The sequence below is a fragment of the Rattus rattus genome, chromosome 10 (assembly GCF_011064425.1).
Source record: "Rattus rattus isolate New Zealand chromosome 10, Rrattus_CSIRO_v1, whole genome shotgun sequence".
Lineage (NCBI taxonomy): Eukaryota > Metazoa > Chordata > Mammalia > Rodentia > Muridae > Rattus > Rattus rattus.
Window position 1 is genome coordinate 1,248,937 of NC_046163.1, and position 21,685 is coordinate 1,270,621.

General features: G+C 44.0%; 1 protein-coding gene and 1 long non-coding RNA gene across 3 annotated transcripts in view; one reads left to right on the plus strand and one right to left on the minus strand.

Annotated features, from left to right (window-relative positions):
• Klhl12 (kelch like family member 12) overlaps positions 1–1,009 on the minus strand; it is a 33,793-nt gene extending 32,784 nt beyond the window's left edge. The window contains exon 1 of one of the 2 annotated variants that reach the window (XM_032914764.1): positions 856–1,009. The gene's annotated coding sequence lies outside the window, so the exon portion shown is untranslated. Of the gene's footprint in view, positions 1–581 lie in introns of both variants that reach the window. The other variant, XM_032914765.1, reaches the window with a different exon arrangement.
• A 48-nt stretch (positions 1,010–1,057) lies between these two features.
• Positions 1,058–5,418, plus strand: LOC116911028. Its single transcript, XR_004389301.1, has 2 exons — positions 1,058–1,186; positions 5,205–5,418. It is a non-coding gene; the product is annotated as an uncharacterized LOC116911028 (long non-coding RNA).
• Positions 5,419–21,685: the final 16,267 nt, after the last annotated feature.

Below are 21,685 nucleotides of genomic sequence, written 5' to 3' on the forward strand. Positions count from 1 at the left end.
AGAAACGACACATTCTAGAACAGCTAATATGTGAATAGAGGGGTTCTATTCTGAATCATTCTAGAAGCCTAAAATGAAGAGGTAGCAAAAAAAAAAAAAAAAAAAAAAAAGGAAAGAAAAGCTGACCATCGAGTATTAGAACAACCTAGGTAAGCAAAGTTAGATAAGCGATAATCATGTGGGGGAAAAAAATCACAACTGTATCTTGGTATGTCTCCTGGTTAAGTAGGGACTGCACTAAGTCTCCCCATGGTCAGAATGTTTGAAGCCGTATTTGGGATGTTCCACTGTATCAGAAACCAAGGTACAGGATACTTTATAAATTGCCAAGAACCGCGTTAAAGAGTCTGCATTCTTAAAAGGCACTGGCTTCATTACAATGTGCTGCAGTTTCCAAACCTCCCACCCCGCACTTTGCTTTTTTCAAGACTGCTGGGGGGAAATGCCTTACAAGGGGACACGAAGACCATTATAATTTGAGAGAAAGGCGGTTGTCTTACCTCCATGCATGAATATATCATGCACCTCGTTAATACTTTTAAGAAACTTCTTTAAAACCCCAATGCGCTACTCCTACCTACCTTCGGAGGAAGCCCACTCCAATCTTTGGAGTGTGTAGCTTTGCTAAATAAATGTCCCCTTAACTGTTTCTGAGCTGAATTCTTTCCTTCCAGGTTAAACCTTCTCTGGGGCAGGCGGGAGCTGCGCAGGAGAAGCTGAGAAGGTAGCACTAAGCCTGCCTGCAGCGCCCCAGTGCGTCTCCTCCCGACCAGGGGGTACCAGGGCTGGGGGAAGGCCGCGCCCCCGGCTGAGGGCAGAAGGGAAAGGCCGCGTGTCAGAGCCGCGCCCACTCACCAGGGCTCCCGGGCCGCCCGAGCGGAGGTGCTGGGCGCGGGGCTCGCAGGCGGCTGAGCAGCCAGAGCGCCGCAGCCGCCGCAGCCGCCCGGACCAGCCGCCGCGGAGCAGTCTCCGTGGTAAACTCTAGGCTCCGAGCTAGGCGACCGCGCGGTGTGATGACGTCACTCTGTGGGGGCGGGCCTCTCCTGGGTTACGTCACGTTAGGAGGCAGAGCCGTGAAGTCCTGTGTACCTGAGAGCTCAGAAAAAGAGAGAAGAAAATGTTTAGATAGGTGGAGTGGGGAGTGCCGCGCGCCGAGGCTGGCTCTCCCCACGCAGTATGGCAGGCGGTAGGCTGTGTTCCCATTACACTCAGGAGACCCACGGGATTTCAAAGTTCTGCAGGTCGGTTTGTGAGGAATCAGGCTTCCCTTCACCTTGGGAAGGACCTTCCCATCCCGGATAATCACAGGGTCCTAAATGGGCTTGTCACCATGAGGCGATTGCTTCCTTCACTCCAACCAAGGAAAAGGCACTTGTGGATTGACTGAGCTTCCAGAAATTGGCGACAGTTGGGGAAATCGTAGAGGCCCTTCTCAAAGAAGACGCCATAGCCATCTCCACTGCCCTAACTCACCATGGTCGTTCATTAGTGCTGAGGTTTTTAGGACTTTTGCTTTCCATTGATTTTGACTTTCTGCCTTGTGGCTGAGAAGGGAAAGATGTTTCTTGTTCCAGCATATATGAATGACTAATTGGATTATCCAGTTTTCCTTTGTACAGCATTTGGTTCTTAAGGATCATAAAGTGTACTCAAGTGGGCAGCTTCTTAGTTTTACATAGTGTTTCCTTTGTGTCATAGTTTCTTGATCCCAAACTGTTCCTGACGTTTAAATATGGTGGATAGTTTGCAGAACTGATAGAAAGAATCTGTTCAGGGCACTCTGGAAATATTTGTTAAAATGACCAATGTAGATATATTTCGTTAAGTCTTTGGAGTTTAGTCATCAGACTATCGTGGCAGGAATGCCTCCCCACCAAATCTGGACCCAAAACTTCTAGACCAGTTAACTTAAGGTAGCTAGAACAGAAGCTAACGTTCTTGGGCTGCAAGCACCTACATGTATACATACAGGCAAACCATTTGTGCACATAAAATCTTAAAATTACAAAACATATCTACTGTCTCTCCTGGCCTTCTCTAGCTGCTTCTGCTTTTACATAGAAGCATTTTCCCTAGTGACATCTTTGCCCTTTTTCTTTCATCCAAGGCAAATGGTTTCCCAATAAACCAAAAAACACAACTTCTTCAAGAATTTCTTTGAGAGTGTAACCCCACACTTGGGAGACTAAAGCAGGAAACAGCAAGTTCAAGGGGAGGCCCTGTCCTGAAAACAGTAACAATTAAAGCTGAAAATGTAGCTGGCATGTGAAAGGCCCAAGACAGGTGAAGGTCGTAAAGTGTTTCTTTGGGTCTTAACCATGTATAGACATTTTAGTCACCAATGCTTCTGACGGGATGCAGGAGCTTGTTCTCTGAGGGAAATTGTTCACACAGATTCCAATAGAAAACAGAGGCTGGTGTTAAGATTGAGAATCATGTTGGCAGAGTTATGTTGGGATGATGCAGGGAAGCTAAACATAACCAGGGGAACAGGGCTCTGGGCCTGTAAAGGGAAGCCACTGAGTCCCCCGAAGCCTTTGAGGGATAGATGTGAGACACTATTGCCCTCTCGTTTACTCTTATTTCTAAGGTTGCTGATTGTAATAGACTAAAATGAAAGTAAAGATGGCTGCGAACAATATGTTCTACCTAGGAGACTACTCAGACTACCCCAAAGACAAGGAGCTCAATATGAGATAAAGAAGAGAGAGTGCAGCTACACCCTGATGGCTATGACAGAGCTAACTCCGCAACGAGGAAGCTACGAACTGTTTGTGTATATGTGGGACAAAGAAAACATAGTCTGATCAGCAGCCAGCAAGACACCCGGAAGGTTGAATACTGTGGGTTTGTTTTTTTAAATAGATATGGTCCCCATAGACTCCTGTTTGCATGCTTAGCCATAGGGAATGGCACTATTAGGAGGTGTGGCCTTGTTAAGGGAAGTGTGTCACTGTGGAGGCAGGCCTTGAGGTTTCCTGTGATCACGCTGCACCCCGTGTGGCCACAGTCTCTCGCTGCCTGTGGATCAAGAGGTAGTACCCTCAGCTCCTCCAGCCCCACGCCTGCCTGCAGGGTGCCATGCTTCTCACCATGATGACAATGGACGGAACCTCTGAACTCTAAGCCAGCCCCAATTAAATGTTTTCCTTTATAAGAGTTGATATGGTTGAGGTGTCTTTCTCTTCGCAGCTATAAAACCCTAAGATGGGTACCAGCAGCTAACAGCACAAGTCAAGAGAGAGAGGCTTCAACATCCCTAAAAAAGTGGGCACAGGGGTTTGGGGATTTAGCTCAGTGGTAGAATGCTTGCCTAGCAAGCACAAGGCCCTGGGTTCAGTCCCCAGCTCCGAAAAAAAGAAAAAAAAAAAAAAAAAGAGTGGGCACAGCTAGTAAACAGCATCATCTCTGGTTGGGTTGCGCAACGTGCACAGAGTATGTGAGCCCTCTACTGGCTTGGCTCATCATAGCCAGAGGATTAGCTAAGATTTATGTATGAATGTTTTGCTTGCGTATCTGCCTGAGCACCAGGTACATGTGCATGCCTGGTGACCCCGGATATCAGGAGAAGGCATCAGAGCCCTTGGAACTGGAGTTACAGGTGGTTGTGAGCTACCATATGTCTGATGAGAATTGAATCTGGGTCCTCTGCAAGAATGAGTGCGCTTAACTGCTGAGCCATCTCTCCAGTCTGAATTAACTAATCTGGATAAAAATTACCTCAGTTTTTGTCCAATTTCTGCCATTGTCATAAGAAAAAAAAAAACAAAAACAAAAAACAAAACCCTGGACGATGGAGTTGGGCAGCTTCTCTGTGTCTTGGAAACCCTTCCACACTTGGGAGTTTCTCTTTTCCTTAGTTTCTCAGTTTTCCTTGACTTCCCAATTTTGTGAAATAATTTTTTACAAATTTATTTATTATATATACAGTGTTCTGTCTGCATGTATGACTGCAGGCCAGAGGAGGGCACCATAGCTCATTATAAATGATCACGAGTCACCACGAAAAACTCTACAGGTCGCCTCCAACAATCTTGCTTGTCAGTTTGATGGAATTTTTAATCACCTAGGAGACAAACCTCTGCATGCTCTGGTCTGAGTGTGCTTCTGGAGAGGTTTAACTGAGGTGTGAGCACCCACCTTGAATATGGGATGCAGCATCCCTCAGGCTGGGATCTGGGAAGGAATAAAAAGGAGAGAGCAGGTGTGTTGTGGTTTGCCCTGGCGTTGTCTGTATTTTGATGCTAATTCTGCTGCCTCAGGACAGCTCCCTAGTCACTTACTCAGGACTCAGGTGACTACACCAGAACCTTCTCCCCATTTACTTTGTAAAATTCAGGTGAGGGCAGGTACAGGATAGGAGGCCTGCCATTGGATGAGAAGGAAGGATGGGTGGGAGAGAAGGTTGAAGGAAGAGGAGGAGACTGGAACGGAAAGGAGGAGGAGACAGGAGGGAGAGATCGAGAAGCTATGGCAGGTGACATTAAGATTCTGCTCTGTGGGGCTGGAGAGATGGCTCAGCGGTTAAGAGCACCCGACTGCTCTTCCAGAGGTCCTGAATTCAATTCCCAGCAACCACATGGTGGCTCACAACCATCTGTAAAGAGATCTGATGCCCTCTTCTGGTGTGTCTGAAGACAGCTACAGTGTACTTATATGTAATAAATGAATAAAATCTTTAAAAAACAAAGATTCTGCTCTGTGTATTTACAGGTTGTTATTAATGTTCTTAAGGGATGGATGGTACTGGGCTCTGTATGTTTAGGTGGGCAGTTATGTCTTATCAATTGGGCCAAAGGTTATTGTATTGTGTGTTCTTCCATGTGTAGATCTAAGTGTAAGAAAGTGTGTGGCGGCTGGTCTGGGCTGCCACTGAGTTGGGAGGTGTGTTCCCGACAAGATACCCAGCACACATCATAGGGCACCACGGTGCTGAACCTAGTGAGGTAAAAGACAAACCTACCTTTTTAATTTTTTATATTTTTACAACAACACGGGTGAAACTCACCATCTCTGTTTCCTAATACTGATTGAACATGACCAGTTCCTGCATACTCCTGCTCCCATGCTTCCCTTGCCAGGACTGAGCGCCCTAAAACTGGGAGCCAAAACAGATCCTTACATAGATTGCTTTTGTCAAGCATTTTTGTCACAGCAATGGAAGAAGAAAAGCAACTAATACACTCTCCATTTTACTTTTTTAGGGTGTTATACTAGTATATGCTGGTCTTGAATTCACCATGTAACTGAGGATGACCCTAAACTTCTCATCTTTCTGCTTTTACCTCCTCCGAAGTGCTGGAATTACAAGCATGTGCCACCAGGATCAGTTTATGCCAATGCAATGGATTAAATCCAGGACGCCGTGTTTCCTCTACTGAGCTATACCCACGGCCATGCATTTTCAGTCAGGAAAAAGACAGAATTTCAGAAATGATGCAGGTGTTTGAGAATGATGGGGCCCTCCACTGGCCAACTTCATGACCCAGTGACCTGATTTGCTGGGCACTTACAGTCACAAGAGATCAACCTGGGACAGTGCTCTAAGCTCACTGTCTAATGCCAATGAAGATTACTGGTGTCGTGTCATGTGGAAGTAGAAGCAGGCTTTATTAAGAATTATTGCATAAGGTTGGAGTGGTGGCTCAGAGGTTAAAAACATTGGCTGCTCTTCCAGAGGTCCTGAGTTCAATTCTCAGAAATCACATGGTGGCTCAGAACCATCTATAATGAGATCTGATGCCCTCTTCTGGTGTGTCTGAAGACAGCTACAGTGTACAAACATAAATTAAAATAAATAAATCTTTAAAGATGAGCATTTACTTGCATGGTAACGTTCACGTACAAATAAATAGGAATTTAGGGCATAAGTTAATGCATAAGAAATACATAATTGGAGAAAGAAGGCCATAGTTTCTTGCTACCAGTTAGAAGTTCTTATAAAAACAAAGTAAGATACTATAATTAGACAAGAAATTTTTAAATTTTTAAGTGATCTGAGATTTTTTTTTTGAGACAGGTTCTCATTATGTAGGCATGGCTGGCTTGGTACTCACTCTGTAGAACAGACTAAAACTCACAGATCTACCTGCCTCAGCCTTTGAAATGTTAGGATTAAAGATGTGTGTTACCACACCCAGTGACGACCTGAGACTTTAGATGAAGTGTAAGTCAGAATGTGGTGGATTTAGACCTCCAATCCTGGCCCTCATCTTCAGGAAAAAAAAAAAGTGTCCTTCTGAAGGCACCTGAGTGGGAAGCCACTAGTATAGGACTAGAGAGGAAACTGTGAAGGCTCAGCAGGTGAAGGAGAGTGCCATCAAGCCTGATGACCTGAGTTCCATCCCAGAGACCCCTCTGATACAAAGAGAACTGACTCCTGCAAGTTATCCTCTGTGTTAAGGCCTAGTGACCAAGCCAGCTCAGTCAGCCAACAGCGGGGTCCAGGGAGTGAAGAGAAAAAAGACAACTAGACAACACTAGAACACGACTCCAGCCAGTTCTGAGGCTGAAGCAGGTTTATTTCTTCCAGTCTGCTCTTGTACCGTTGTAGGGACAGACACAGAACAGGGTCAGTTCTAGATCAAAGACAAGGTAGCCAAAGAACAAAGCAATAAACCAAGTCCGGTGGTCGCTGTCACTAGGGGTTCATCAAGATGACCAAGATACAAGGAATACAATTCCTCTGCTGTATTCATCTTGAGCTCTGTCCTAGCCCAATGTCAAATTCTTGCCAAATTCCTAGAAGGGGCACCAAGAGCTTTCCACACCTAGGGAACTGTTGGCTTGTCTAGCCAGCCATTCTGTGCTGTTACTGGTGTTATAAGGAAGCTTCCTCATGCCCGAGTTGATTGCATTTTCTGTTACGTTCTGGGCTTCGGTGTTCTTGGAAACCAATCACAATGGAGGTCAGTTAGAACTGCTTTGTATAGTTAGCCACAGTAAGCTTGGACTCAAACCAACCACCCAGTGGCACTTCCTGCACCTGTGTATGATAACCTGCCCCTGGGATAGACCTCAACATAAGAGAGACACCTGCACCAATATAAGAAGCCATTTGGAATAAGACTTCCATTTTGAGTAGGGGTTGAATAACGCTTTAAGTTCCCAAGACCTCTTTGGGAATTGACATCCTACTTGACAGAAAGAGACATGTACATGGGTAACTGCCATCCTGGTTGGCAAGTTAAGGCTATCATGGCAGGAAGCATTCGTGAATACTAAAAGACCAACTAGGAGCTGTTTCTGATGTTACAACATTAGGGTCTATTATAAGCTCAAGCTTGGGCTCTCCTCTAACCCAACCCTGACACAGCTGGATAGGAAGGGAAGGCAGAGCAGCCTTGAACCCTCAGCAGGACAGGGTTTTATAGGAAGTGGAAGTGAGGGAGGGTCTATCCTAGCGAGTATCTAACTGAATGTCTGTTGTAAGTGGCAAGTGGGTGCTCTACAACAAGACCATATAAAATAACCAATGGTCTGAAAGTATATCTGAAACAGCCAGACTAATCTTTGATTAATTGTTGCTAGCCTGGCCTGGGACAAGCCGTGGAGTCCTTCCTGGTACGTGGGTACAGCTTGGATTCCACTGCAGGTCAAGTTCTCAGACTTTTTTTTTCCTTTAAAATGAAGGCCAGTCCCAAGGTTTGGCCTCTCAAGACATGAAGATTGGGCAAGGCCAGTTACCAGCCACAGCTGAATACCCCACCCAGTGAGAACAGGATGAGCGTACAGCAAAGACATGTTAATAAGGAAATCCCCTATCCCAGATTCTGATTGGTGAAGTAACTTGGCACAGATGTTTGTAGATTTCAGGCTTAAAAGCTCTATAGGATTCTAGCTGGGGGACATAGCTCAGATTCCGAGTAGGGACTGCATCCCTGAGATCAGTGTCTGAGTGCTTTGTGGGGTGATTCCAAGACTACAACACTCTAATCTTCATAAACTTGCTATGATGCATATATCCACACATATGCACAAACAGTTGCACTCACACACACACACACACACACACACACACACACACACACACACACACACACACACACACACAAATTAGGGCCTCTGAGATGGCTTAGTATGTAAGGCCAGCAAGCCTGACAAGATCTGTTTGATCCCTGATAGCCACATGGTGGGCAGAGAGAACTAAGTGTTAGGTCTGAAGTTGTCCCCCAAAAGGTTGGGGATTTAGCTCAGTGGTAGAGCGCTTGCCTAGCAAGCACAAGGCCCTGGGTTCGGTCCCCAGCTCCGAAAAAAAAGAAGAAAAAAAGTTGTCCCCCAAAATGGCAGTGCTGCTGACAATGTCCTAAACAGGAGGGTTGTGGCTGGGTAAACACAAGGATTATTATTAGGTAAACTGAGGCCTAACGTAGGTTTTCGTTTAAGAGTAATCACCCTTAATTCTCCCTCAAAGGTCAACTTCCTTGGGCAAAGACACCTAGTTCTCAGACTAAATGGTCTGTATCAACTCAAAGACCCCACCATGCTGTTATAAATCTCCTTCCTTACCCTCCATTTTGCTCTTCTTTCTGTCCTCCAGGTACAGGATAGAAGGAGGACTGTCATTGGACGAGAAGGAAGGATGGGCGGGAGAAAAGTTTGAAGGAAGAGGAGGAGACTGGAACTGAACGGAAAGAAGAGACAGGAAGGAGAGGGAGAGAAGCCGTGGCAGGACAATATGGCAGGTGACGATAAGATTCCGCTCTGTGTGTTTACAGGTTGTTATTAATGTTCTTAAGGGATGAATGGTACTGGGCTCTGTATGTTTAGGTGGGCAATTCTATCTTATCAATTGGGTCAAAGGTTATTGTGCTGTGCTTTCTTTCATGTAGTGATTTAAGCGTAAGAAAGTGTGTGGTGGCTGGTCTGGGCTGCCACAGAGTTGAGAGTTGTGTTTCTGGCATGGAAACCTGCCTTGGGAACTAGATAGGTAGAGAGACTGCTGCCAGGCTCAGAGAGAGGCCTTTGGCAGTGTGATATGGGATGGAGCAGAGTGGGTGAGACACTTTGCTGACTGAGACTTAAGATATCTAGCAGATATCTTGGGGCACTGTGGTGCCGGACCTAGCGGGGTAAACAACAATCTTACTTTTTTTTTTATTTTTTATATTATTACAACAACATCCTCCCCTTCCTTTCTACCCATGGGGTGGTCTAATTCAGTGGTTTTACGGTGCCCTCATTTATATTTGAAGCTAAAACCTAGGAAAAGAATGAGCCCCTTCATTCCAAAGGGCCCTGCCCCTCATTACCAGAAGCCCTGCAGATTGTAGTGCTCCTGGATGTGGATCACCTGCTTAGACAGGCTCCTACCACCCCTATATTTGACTTCAAAATTTTAGAGTCCATCTCTCTGGCTGTTCCTTTCCTCCACCTATGCTAACTAACCACTTGCCCCTCCTCATGTACTCCAAGTCACCTTGGAGCGGCCTGCCCTGTCTGTCCATTTGCTGGAGACTGTTGTCTGTCTCTCTTGGAGCCTACTCAGCAAAAGTTGCACCCATGGATCAGACAGCCTCCCTATACCCTTCTGGGTGCCCACCATATGTGGAGACACCTCTCCACGATGATTCAGGGCATCTCTCTGATGCACCTCTTTCCCTGGATTGAGACTCTATCAGCATGACACTTACTCCTCTCCCTCCCTGAGGGTATCCACCATAGCCAGAAATGCCAGCTTCTGGCAGCAGCCCCAAGGCCACCTTCAAAGGAGACCTGCGCCAATAGACAGCACAAGTGTGTCGACATTTCTAACTGGGCAAAGACCTGGTCCACACATTGCTTACTGCCAGACCCTTCAGCTGTTGTGTGCCTCTGCGGAAAAACATGTCTTTGCCATATGCAGCTTCTCTTTGTGATTGTGTACAGCATAAACTCATGAGACTGTTACTCAAGTGACCTCTCTTAACCCTGAGACTATAAACTGATGTTCTGAATAAAGCTGACTGTTGCATGAGACTTTAGTCTGCATCATTTATCTGTTCCCTTCTCCCAGGTCTCACTGCCCCTGGAGAGGCAAACACTCCTTCACAGGTAATGCCCCAGGATGAGACTAAGATTGAAGTCCAAAACAATATACCCCTTCCTGGGTTGCAAGGAGTCATATTGGGTCAGCTGATGAGACACATTTAAAGTGTTCCTGAAGTGACAGGACAACCAGAGCCACTCAGTGAGACCTTGCCTCAACAAGCAGCCAGGCAGTAGTGACGCAAACTTTTATTTTTTTTATTTATTTTTTTATTTTTTTTATTTTTTATTTTTTCGGAGCTGGGGACCGAACCTAGGCAAGCGCTCTACCACTGAGCTAAATCCCCAACCCCTATTTTTTTTTTTTTTAAGATTTATTCATTTATTATCTATAAGTACACTGTAGCTGTCTTCAGACACACCAGAAGAGGGCATCAGATCTCTTTACAGATGGTTGTGAGCCACCATGTGGTTGCTGGGAATTGAACTCATGACCTCTGGAAGAGCAGTCAGGTGCTTTTAACCGCTGAGCCATCTCTCCAGCCCACAAACTTTTAATACCTGCACTCAGAGGGCAGAAGTAGGAGGATCTCTCAGAGTTTGAGGTCAGCCTGGTCTAAAGACTGAGTTCCAGAACAGCCAGGGCTACACAGAGAAACCCTGTCACTAAACCTCAAAAACCAACCAAATAACAAAGTTGAGAGGAAAGGTGTGTGTAAAAGTAATTTTAGTTTGCTACAACATTCATGTATAAAATCTAAATTCAAATCCTGTTTAAAATAATAAAATAGAAGAATGATAAATAGGCAAAAATATTTAAAAGGATGTAAAATATGAACCTGCAATTTTTGGTAAAAATGACTGTAAATATTTTGGATAAGGATGGTTTTGTGGGCTGGAGAGATGGCTCAATGGGTAAGAGCGCTGACTGCCCTTCCGGAGGTCCTGAGTTCCAATCCCAGCAACCACATGGTGGCTCACAACCATCTATAATGAGATCTGAGGCCCTCTTCTGGTGTGTCTGAAGACAGCTACAGTGTATTCATATACATTAAATAAATATTTTTTTTAAAAAAAGATGGATTTTTCATGATAATGGATTTTTGTTTTAAGAAAAAACATGACAGTTGAAGACAGAGGAACCATAAAAGATAAAGCCGAATTGTAGCAAATTATACAGTCCCAGTGAATTATACAGTCACAGTGAGTTCTACAGTCCCAGTAGGTTATACAGTCCCAGTGAGTTATACAGTCTGAGAGAGTCATACAGTCCCAGCGAGTTGTACAGTCACGGTGAGTTATACAGTCTCAGAGCATTATACAGTCACGGTGGGTTATATAGGGCTTATGGGACTTAAGGGTGATATATGCTTGATGATTAATCTTTATAAATTCCTAGGATTATAATGATCCACTCATGGTAACCAGGAGTGACTTAAAAATATCTGTCTAATTAAAATGTATATGTAATCACTTTTGTCTTTGCTAACTTCATTGAGCTTTAATCATTTGGATAGGGGCTAGGGAGATGGCTCAGTTAAGAGCACTGACTACTCTTCCAGAGGTCATGAGGTCAAATTCCAGCAACCACATGGTGGCTCACAACCATCTGTAATGAGATCTGGTGACCTCTTCTGGTGGGTCTGAAGACAGCTACAGTGTACTTATGTATATAACAAATAAATAAATCTTCAAAAAAAAAAGTCATTTGGATAAACTAAGTCATAAGAAAACTTGTTAAAGTTTATTTCCATACTAAAAGTATCAATTCAAAAACTGTAATTTTGGGCTGGAGAGATGGCTCAGCGATTAAGGCACTGACTGCTATTCCAGAGGCCCTGAGTTCAATTCCCAGCAACTGCAACCATCTGTAAGGGGATCCGATCCCCTCTTCTGGTGTGTCTGAAGACAGCAACAGTCTATATATGTATATATTCTTTATTCTTTTTTTTTTTTTTTTTTTGGAGCTGGGGACCGATCTTTATTCTTTTAAAAATACCAACAACTGTAATTTTTAAGGCTTAAAATTCTTAAGAGATAAAATTATAAAATCCTAATCTTAAAAGTTACCAATTTATTATAAACTTTTAAAACAATGATAAGACAGAAGTTAATGATCATTCACCTTGTAAATAAGCTAATGTTTTTCATAAGCTCAGAATTGTATTTGTAGTCATGTTAAGCACAAATGTGACTTATTTACAGAGACAAGATTAGATTGAAAGATCAATTTATAAAACAATAACTGAAAAAAAGCTTAAACTTAAATTTAATATAAAATAATACGGGGTTGGGGATTTAGCTCAGTGGTAGAGCACTTGCCTAGCAAGCGCAGGGCCCTGGGTTCGGTCCCCAGCTCCGAAAAAAAGAAAAAAAAATATAAAATAATACTCAGTATCAGATGAATTTTTAAAAATGGTTATGGAAAATTACTTGCTTGAGCTACGACAGGACATCCCCAGGCCCAAGCAGTACACTTTCCCTTGGCTAGGATACGACCCCATCGGAGTAATTGCACGCTTGCCTTGTTATAGGATAAGGATACAGGGGAAATAAGATGACATGGCAGAAATCTGCTGCCCTGGTCTGCTATGTAGGCCAGACGCCCTCCCCGCCAAAATCCCTCATCCACAAGGCAGATTAATTACTCATCTCTCATATGACCAGGGAAGGACGCTAGCACAGTGGAGGGTCTTACAGTCTGCACCCTCATCCTAAAAGCCTCCAACAACAGAGAGGCAAGTAACAATTACTCTGAACTCAGTGTGTCCCTAATTGACACATAAGATGCTGTGAAAGGGGGAGCCTTGTACCTAAGCCTGCCATCTGACTGGTATGAGACCTGCATATTAATTCAATTGGCTATGCTCTCTACTCTAGATTTCAATTTTCCGCCTTAGTAAAAGCTAATTCTGGGGCAGAGTGGTAATTACAGATTCTGTAAGAAGTTCCTAAGACAGTTTTAAATAATTTGGGACAGACACTGTCATAGGACCAGTCGACACAGCAGACTAAACTATGGGTCCTCATTTAAACACTGAGTCACAGGTCATCCTGTGGATCCACTGCAGCTGGGTATAGAAAACAACAGGGCCCGAAGAGGAAGGAACCTGTTCTGTGGATATAACCCAGACCAGCCTCTCTGAATTCCCTTCAAGACAAGGATGGGGACCAGCTCTCCAGCCCGGCTCCCAGCACACACCCGGGGCCTGCGTGTCTTCTTATGTAGAAAACTTAGAAATTCAACACGGGATACTTGGAGACAGAAACCATAAAGCCCCTTTCTTTCTTTGAACTCATGGTAAAATTAGCCAAAATGCTTCCTATAGGACTAACTGCAACAGGTCCTTAGGATTGGACTTTTGACACAAAATTTGACTAGCTGTGCTGTTTAAAAATAATAGGTTTGTAAGAAATTATCTGGCTTCCTGACCATGCATACAAATAAGTTGGTCCTTGTAAATGATTAATAAGAAAGAACAACATGGTCCCCAGCTCCGGAAAAAAAAAAAAAAAGAAAGAAAGAAAGAAAGAACAACAATCCCCAGTTTCATAGCTGGTTTTATTGGATCCATGGCTGACTAGTCATAGGCTTCCTGGGTCATCTTGTCCCTTGTCCTTCTCTTTCTAGGTCAATATCAGGTTGCTTAATTAACTGCTTGTTACCCAGTACCTTCTCCTTCGTAAAAATCAAGGATTCGAAGGTCACAGAAAGAGGAGAATGAAGTGCCCAAAGTAACCCCATCTTGCTCTGACTCCATTTTACGTCTGTTTAGGCCCTCCACATTCCAACAGCCACACCATTCTGGCCGCTCATTTGGGATTGTCTATGACCCTAAACTACTCACCACGGTCCAGATGTATTACCCAAAATAATGTTGGCACAAACTAACTTAACATATATGTATAAATAAAAATTGTCATGCTGTACGTGAAAGGAGTAGTAGTGCACCCTGCCAAAACATGTGGCAGGGCTACTCTGACCCACATCTAGGGTTTGTGTAATTGTGGTCTGGGTGGTCCTTTGCCTTTAAAAATGCTGTACCTCTGAGCTTTAGCACTGAGTCCTTCTGAGGCTTTAGCTCACTCTGGGTCACTGGGGAAAACTAAAGAACTAATTTGGCCTTGTATGCACAGTGATCTGTGACGTTCTCGCCTATACCAGTTGTCACTGTGTTGAACTCCTTCCCAGTGCTGTATACACGCAGGACAAACCCACACTGTGGAAGGAACTACCTTGGGGTAAGACACTTCCACAGACAAAGCCGTCCGGCGAATACAGAAGGCTGCAGTTTCCAGGAAAGAGAAGAGATACCAGGAGACAAACTTGAGGAAGGAGCAAGGGTTCCAGAAAGGGGGGTGGAGGGTTATGCATTGACATTTGCCTTTTGTGGGTAACTCAACCTACAAATACGAGAAGGGATGCTTGGCTTGTCCTCCATGAGGGAAATATTTAATATCCACAAACTAGTTTTGATTGTGTAGTGTGTGTTAAACTATTAAGTCCCAGGCAATGGAGAAAACCATAAAGAATGCACAACCTACTTTAATTTGAATTGAAAATAAGAAAGAAGCTTTAGGGAGGGTATTTAAAAGAGTGGGGAGATTCCTTGGTGGGGAAGAGCTGAGTTTAGATCCCCAGGGGCCTGGGAGGAAGAAAGAGAGAAAAAAAAGAAAGAAAGAAAGAAAAAGCAACTGGGTGTGGTCATACATGGCAATAACCCAGAGCAGCAGGTGGAGGGTCCAAGGACAGCAAAATGGTGAGCCCCTGGTTCAGTGAGAAACCTTGTTTCCAGGGAACTCAGAGTAAGGTCACTCAGTTGTTATAACTTTAAAATGTTACAGGTTTGTAGAAAGGAAGCCAGATATATTGCCCTGGTTCCAAGAAGTTTTATCAGAATTTTTAGCGGCATGGTCATAGGCAGCCATGCTGAGGCCTTGAGAGAAGCAAGACTTCAGCTTCCTTCATTAGAGGAGATAGCCATCGTGGACAGCATTAAAGGGAAACAGCCTTCTCTTCTCTTCAGCTCTGGGGATATTAGGAGAGTTATAGCACCACACCACAGACAGCACAATGGGGCCCTGAAGGGAGAGACAGGCCCTTGAGTTCCAGGGGACAAAGGGGTTTCTTGTCTTTTAAGTTTCCTGTTGAGGGCAGGGGTGGGGTGGGGGTGATAGCAGGGAACCTAGTCTACGTGGTAAAAGTCACGAGGCACTGATAAAAGTTGTGATTCAAGGTTGTCTTGTCTTGGCTCTAGGCAGTAGTAGGGTCTGCAGCTGCTGGGTTAAATACACAGGTAAGGGGTTGGGGATTTAGCTCAGTGGTAGAACGCTTGCCTAGCAAGCACAAGGCCCTGGGTTCGGTCCCCAGCTCTGAAAAAAAGAAAAGAAAAAAAAATACACAGGTAAGGCATTCACACACAAAATAAACTTAAAAACATGTTTAATAGGATATATCAACTTTTGATTAAGAATTCCATTGGTAAAGGGATCTTCCTCTCACGGATAAACTCTGACAGCTCCTCTACATCTAGTGTGTTCATGCACGCACCATGTCAGGGAATGAATGCGCGCGGGAAGGTCCGAGGTAGGAGGGAACTGACCTCCATCCCTGTGCCATGGCACACCTCACCCCCACAATAATCAGGATAGCAAAAATGAGTAGTCAGGCTAAATGTGCAGGAATCTACTTTCTCAACCCTATTCTTGTCTGTCCTGCAACCTTGTCACCAGCTTCACCATCTCTCCTCTACCCTTACTCAATAATCCATAAACAGAGCAAAAACTGTAATCCACAAACTGACTTGACCTCAGTTTTCTCCTGCCACCTGGTTGGCTTGGGCTGGAACTCGGGCCAGCAGGCTCCCTCAGCCATCTCCCTAACCCTGATTAGCTCTGTCCACAAACACGCACCAGCTTTTGATCTTCACCAGAAGCTTCATGCTTCAAAGAGATGTTGCCGCCCTGTTTATCCCGAGTGCACTGTGATTTGATGTACTGAGAACTTTTATTGGTATTTGCAGGAATTGTTGATTCTATGTACTCTACAGTTTGACTAAATAAAGCAGATGACCTTGATTGGTTTCACTGCTACAAATTCAGATTCACGCTCCTTTTTAAATGGCTTTCCTTCGTCTCGTGTACGTAGACCAGAGGTCGTTCCTCCCTCATGTAAACAGTCTAAAGCCTTCTGGTTTGTAATGTGATTTGAATTTTAAGGCAAAACCCCAAGTCTCATAGTCCTACCAGGCTTGACCACTTACTTGTCTCAATGTGGCGATTAAAGGGTTGGGTAATGTCGAGGGTCTAAGGGGAAATCTCACCAATATAGCAGCGTTGGGAGGGGCAGATGGAGGGGTCCAGTGGTCCCCAAGTCCATTTTTGGAGTACTGATTTGATTTTGAGTGAAGGGATGTTCATACTGAGCTAGTCTTAGGGCGTGGTCTCCATCACTCTGAGCTCTGGTGAGGCAAGACCCTAAGAAGTCCTTCACCTGAGGAGATGGTCTGGGTGCCAGGGTGCATCGGCACTACAATAGGTAACTGACATCATGTGACCGCTAGTCTATCCTGGGAGGCTTTCGGTCCCCAGAATCCAAGGTGACTGCAGGTTTAACATAATCCCTTACCTTCCTGTTTCATTAAAATTAGCTGCTCAGTGAGTTAATGTGCTTACATACTAACTATATCACATCTAATCAGGATTAGATTTTATCCGAACACCTCCTCCATCTTCCTGCCAAGAAAACTTTCCAAACGAAAAATGCAGGATGAGCCAGAGACGCCAGACTTTAGTGCTGTTTCCGTTGTTTTATTATTTGACCCAAATGAGAAGTCAGGGCCTTTCAGTAGGGTCAGTTTGAGTGCCTGTATCTAAAACTTAAATCTTCAATACAATAATCTAAATTTGTCCTTCTAATCTCCCTACGTCTACTCCTGAGTGCTGGGACTATAGACAGCATGCCTACAGCGAGCCATGCCTGGTCTATGTGGACTAGGGATTGAACATAGGGAGGGGTTCATCCACGCCAGGCAGTCGCTCTCCCAAACCAACATATCCCATCCACGTTAATGGCTTTTGCCTGTGTTTCAGACACAGACTTTCAAAAAAAAAAATAGTAACTTTATTAAGAAATGAGGGTAAGGGGTTGGGGATTTAGCTCAGCGGTAGAGCACTTGCCTAGCAAGCGCAAGGCCCTGGGTTCGGTCCCCAGCTCCAAAAAAAAGAAAAGAAAAAAAAAAAAAAGAAATGAGGGTAAAATTAAAAAGTCAAAGTATGAGGTAAAAACATTTGTGAAAGATAATAGCTATGACCTCAGCACTCAGGAGGCAGAGCCAGGTGGATCTTTATAAATTCAAAGCCAGCCTGGTCTACAGAGGGTTTCAGACCTGCCTGTGTTACACAGTGGAACCAACTTAAGAAAAATCTCTGGTGGTACACACCTGTGATCCGAGCTATTCTTGAGGCTGACTCAGGGTTAGCCTGGGCTACAGAGTGAGTTGAAGGGCAGCCTGACGTGGTCTCTCAAAATCAAAGTAAAAAGTAATCTCTTAGGTCAAAATAAAAAACACAGATATAAAGTCAGCTAGTTAGGGTTTCTAGTGCTGTGAAGAGACACCACGGCAACTCTTTTAAAGGAAACGTTTACTAACTTCATAAAAGAGTTCTCATTCATTATAATTCAGGAGAAATCCAGTTTTTAAATGAACACAAACCTCTTTTAAATCTTCCAAAGGAACCTTCATGGGGTGTGGGGAGGTATTTCTATTTACATTCAGATTCCTACAACCAAATAAATACATAATTATCTCCCCAGTAGTAAAGAGGGAAACATAATAACTGGTTCCAACCAAGAGGATTATAGTGATTTACTGATATTAAAAGTTAAAATTATAACAAATTATAATCCGGGAATCCCCCTAAGACTTTCACTTATTGCAGTAACACTGCTCTGTTGACTCTTATTAGAGATATACCTAAATTCCAGGTTCTTTTTATCAAAATCATACAAGACCACCAGTTTCCAATGGCAACATTGTGGGTTTTTGTTCTTTTAAAGTCAAATTGACTCAATGCTAGAGTCAAAACAAAACAAAACGAAAAACCCTCTTTAGAGACATAAGTCTATTTCAGAACAAGATATGTTTGCAAAAAATAATGAAGGGCATTCCTTAAAATGTTTATGTGAGAAGCCCAGTGTGGCGGTGCACATCTTCAGTCCCAGCACGAGGAAGTAGAGGCAGGTAGATCTTTGAGAGTCTCAGGCCAGCCTGGTCTATAAATCAAGTCCAGGACAGAGAAACTCTGACTCAATAAAAAAAAAAAAAAAAAACAAAAAAACAAAACAAAATCTTGAAAGACAGAATGCACTGAGAAAGTGTTCATTGAAAAAGAAAAACAGGGCTGGAGAGATGTCCAAGTGGTTAAGAGCACTGACTGCTCTTCCAGAGGTCCTGAGTTCAAATCCCAGCAACCACATGGTGGCTCACAACCATCTGTAATGGGATCTGATGCCCTCTTCTGGTGTGTCTGAAAACAGCTACAGTGTACTTATATAAACAAATAAATCTTTAAAAAAAAAAAAAACAATTTCTAAGGAGCAGTATGACATGCCTTTGATCCCAGCACTTGAGAGGCAGTAGATGGATCCCCATGGATTTGAGGCCAGTCTGGTCTACATAGTGAGTTTTGGGCCAAGCAGGGTTGCAGAATGAGACCCTGTCTCAAAAACAAAACAGAAACAAAAACAAAACACCAAAAACACCCATAAAACCAAAACCCAACAAACAAAGACAAATTTTTTAAAAAGTGGGAATTGGAGCTGGAGAGTCTAGTGGCTCAGAACACTTGCTGCTCTGACAGAGGACCTGAGTCGAGTTCCCAGCACCCACAAGCTGGTTCTCCACCTCTGTAACTCCAGTTCCAGGGGATCTCACTCCCTCTTCTGGCTTCTCTAGGCAATATATGTACATGGCATACACATGTGCACTCACTCACACACATAAAATAAATATAAATCTTAAAAAGAAAAAAAACCGTTATGACCTGTGGTGTCTATTCCTGGTTGCCAACTTGATTACATCTGGAATGAACTACAATCCAGAATTGGAGGGCCCACCTGTGATCCAGATCTTCACGCTGGAAGACACAAGTTTCTGACCTGGATCTTGTCATGGAGATCTTGAGGCATAGTGGCCACGAAAAGTGTAGGCCCAGGCAAGGTAGTACTCACTTTAACCCCAGGAGACTGAGGCAAGGAGATCTGAGTTCAAGGTCAGCCTGAGACAAAGCAAGTCTCAGACCCAGGCGTGGTGGTGCACACTTTAATCTGGGCCACACCTTCTGCTGGAGGCCTACATAAGGACACTGGAAGAAGGAAGATTCAAACAACCAGCCTCGTGGGACTGAGCAACTACTGGATTCTTGGACTTCACACCCACAGCTGCCCATTGTTGGGTTAGTTGGTCTACAGATGGTAAGTCATCACGATACATTCTCTTTAATATATAGATTCATCCCATACGTTCTGTGGCTCTAGAGAACCCTAATACATGACCTAAAAGGCCCATGTTTCCTGATAAAACAAATCCTCAAGGTGTCCCATGGTAAAGTCGGCAAGGATTGAAAAAATAATAAACAATACTTATATATTATGGGAAGTAGATGAAAAGGTAGATTGGAGCCTCGTTTTCTTTTCTGATTGTAGAATGTTACATTCACAAAATCTATAGAATCCTGACTTCTCACAACTCTGGTTTCCTATTTGTATCTCTGTCACTAATATTTTAGTACATGGGGAAAGGATACTTTTGTTGGGAAAAATTTAGAAATACGGCTAGGTCTGACTTCTTCTGTAATACGACTGTAAGTAGGCCTCCCCCAACCAGTATCTGACAGTAGCAGGACAAATGAAATGAAATTACTTGTCATAACTATCTGTTCATTAAAGGCTAATGTTTCCTAAAATTACAACTGGCCACTCCCCATGAGGCTGTGATTATAGAATCCAACCGACCAGAAAACGAAAATCAGAAGCCGGGCATGGTGGCGCATGCCTTTAATGCCAGCACTTGGATCTCTGTGAGTTCAAGGCCAGCCTGTTCTACAAAGTGAGTCCAGGACAGCCAGGACTACACAGAGAAAGCCTGTCTCAAAAATGATGATGATTTCAAATATTAGAAATAGCAAATAAGTGTATTTCATCGAATACAAATGACAGACGAATAGGGGACTTTCACTTGGGATGAGGTATGATTTTTAGAGGGTGTGTTGAATGTCTGCAATCCCAGGATTGAGGAGGTAGAGGCAGGAGCACCAAGAGTTCAAGACCATTCCACGGTTCCACATCCAGTGTGAGGCCTGACTAGGCTACAGTGACTGTGCCTATCTGCTTGGAAGGAAATGGGTTTCTCCTTTTCTGTCTACCTCACTTGAGACAAGATCACAATGTTGGCCCGGGTGCACTTGGACCTCACTGTGGAGACAAAGCATGCACCTCCACACCCACCTTTGCTTTAATTTCTATTTCCTGGGTTACCACTTGAGACAAAGAAACATGCTTTTGTTTCTTTTCTCTTGTTTTAGAGGTCAGGTCCATGTAATCTTAGCTGTCCTAGAACTCAGAGATTCTTCTGCCTCTGGCTTGCTGTGATTAAAGGCGGGCACCACCACCCTGGGCTAAATTGTTTCTTCAAAGGCTTATTTGTCCTCAGTTGAAAGCTTGTACCCAGAGTCACACACAGTTACACTGTGTAATTAATTCATGGCTCTCCGACTGCTTGTTCGCTGAGTCACGACCAGTTCACTCTGCCCAATGAGCAGAACCTCTTAACCAGGCTCAGTATAACTCACATATATAAGTCACCCTTGGGTGAGACAATCACATTAAACAAGGTGGGCTTCTGTGGGTGGGCCATGTAAGAGGGAGTATAGATAGACATTCAGGCCAGCAACCACCTCAGGAGTTGTTCTTCAAGCACTGCCCACTTTTTTTTTTTTTTTTTTTTTTTTTTTTTTTGACAAGTTATCTACCCTGAAACTACTCAGGTAGGCATGGTTTGCTGCTTAGGGGACAGTGGTTTACCTGTCTGACTCCCAGCTCTGGGGTTATGCACACTCCGCCCTTCCCTAGTTCCCTCATCAGGCACTGCAGTGACTGACTCTAGCACCAGCAAGACAGTGTCACTAAACTGAGCTCTAGGGTACACCTCAGCACTGGAGACTCTTTTTTTTTTTTTTTTTTTTTAAAAGATTTATTCATTTATTTATATGTAAGTACACTGTAGCTGTCTTCAGACACACCAGAAGAAGGCATCGGATCTCTTCACAGATGGTTGTGAGCCACCATGTGGTTGCTGGGAATTGAACTCAGGACCTCTGGAAGAGTAGTCGGGTGCTCTTAACCGCTGAGCCATCTCTCCAGCCCAGCACTGGAGACTCTTAATAACACCACCACTGCCAGGCAGTAGCTGTGCACGCCTCTGAGCTCAGCTCTTGGGAGGCAGATGCAGGAGGATCTCTGTGAGTTTGAGGCCAGCCTGGTCTACCAAGTGAGTTCTATGACAGCCAACCCTACACAGAGAAAAACCAGAAGTGTCACGGTAGCACAACAGTTTTCTTTCCTGAGACAGTCTCGTGTACATAACTACCTCCTTGGCCTTAGTATTATAGATATGACTTACCGTGCCTGACTTATCTGACAATGGCGATGAAATCCAGG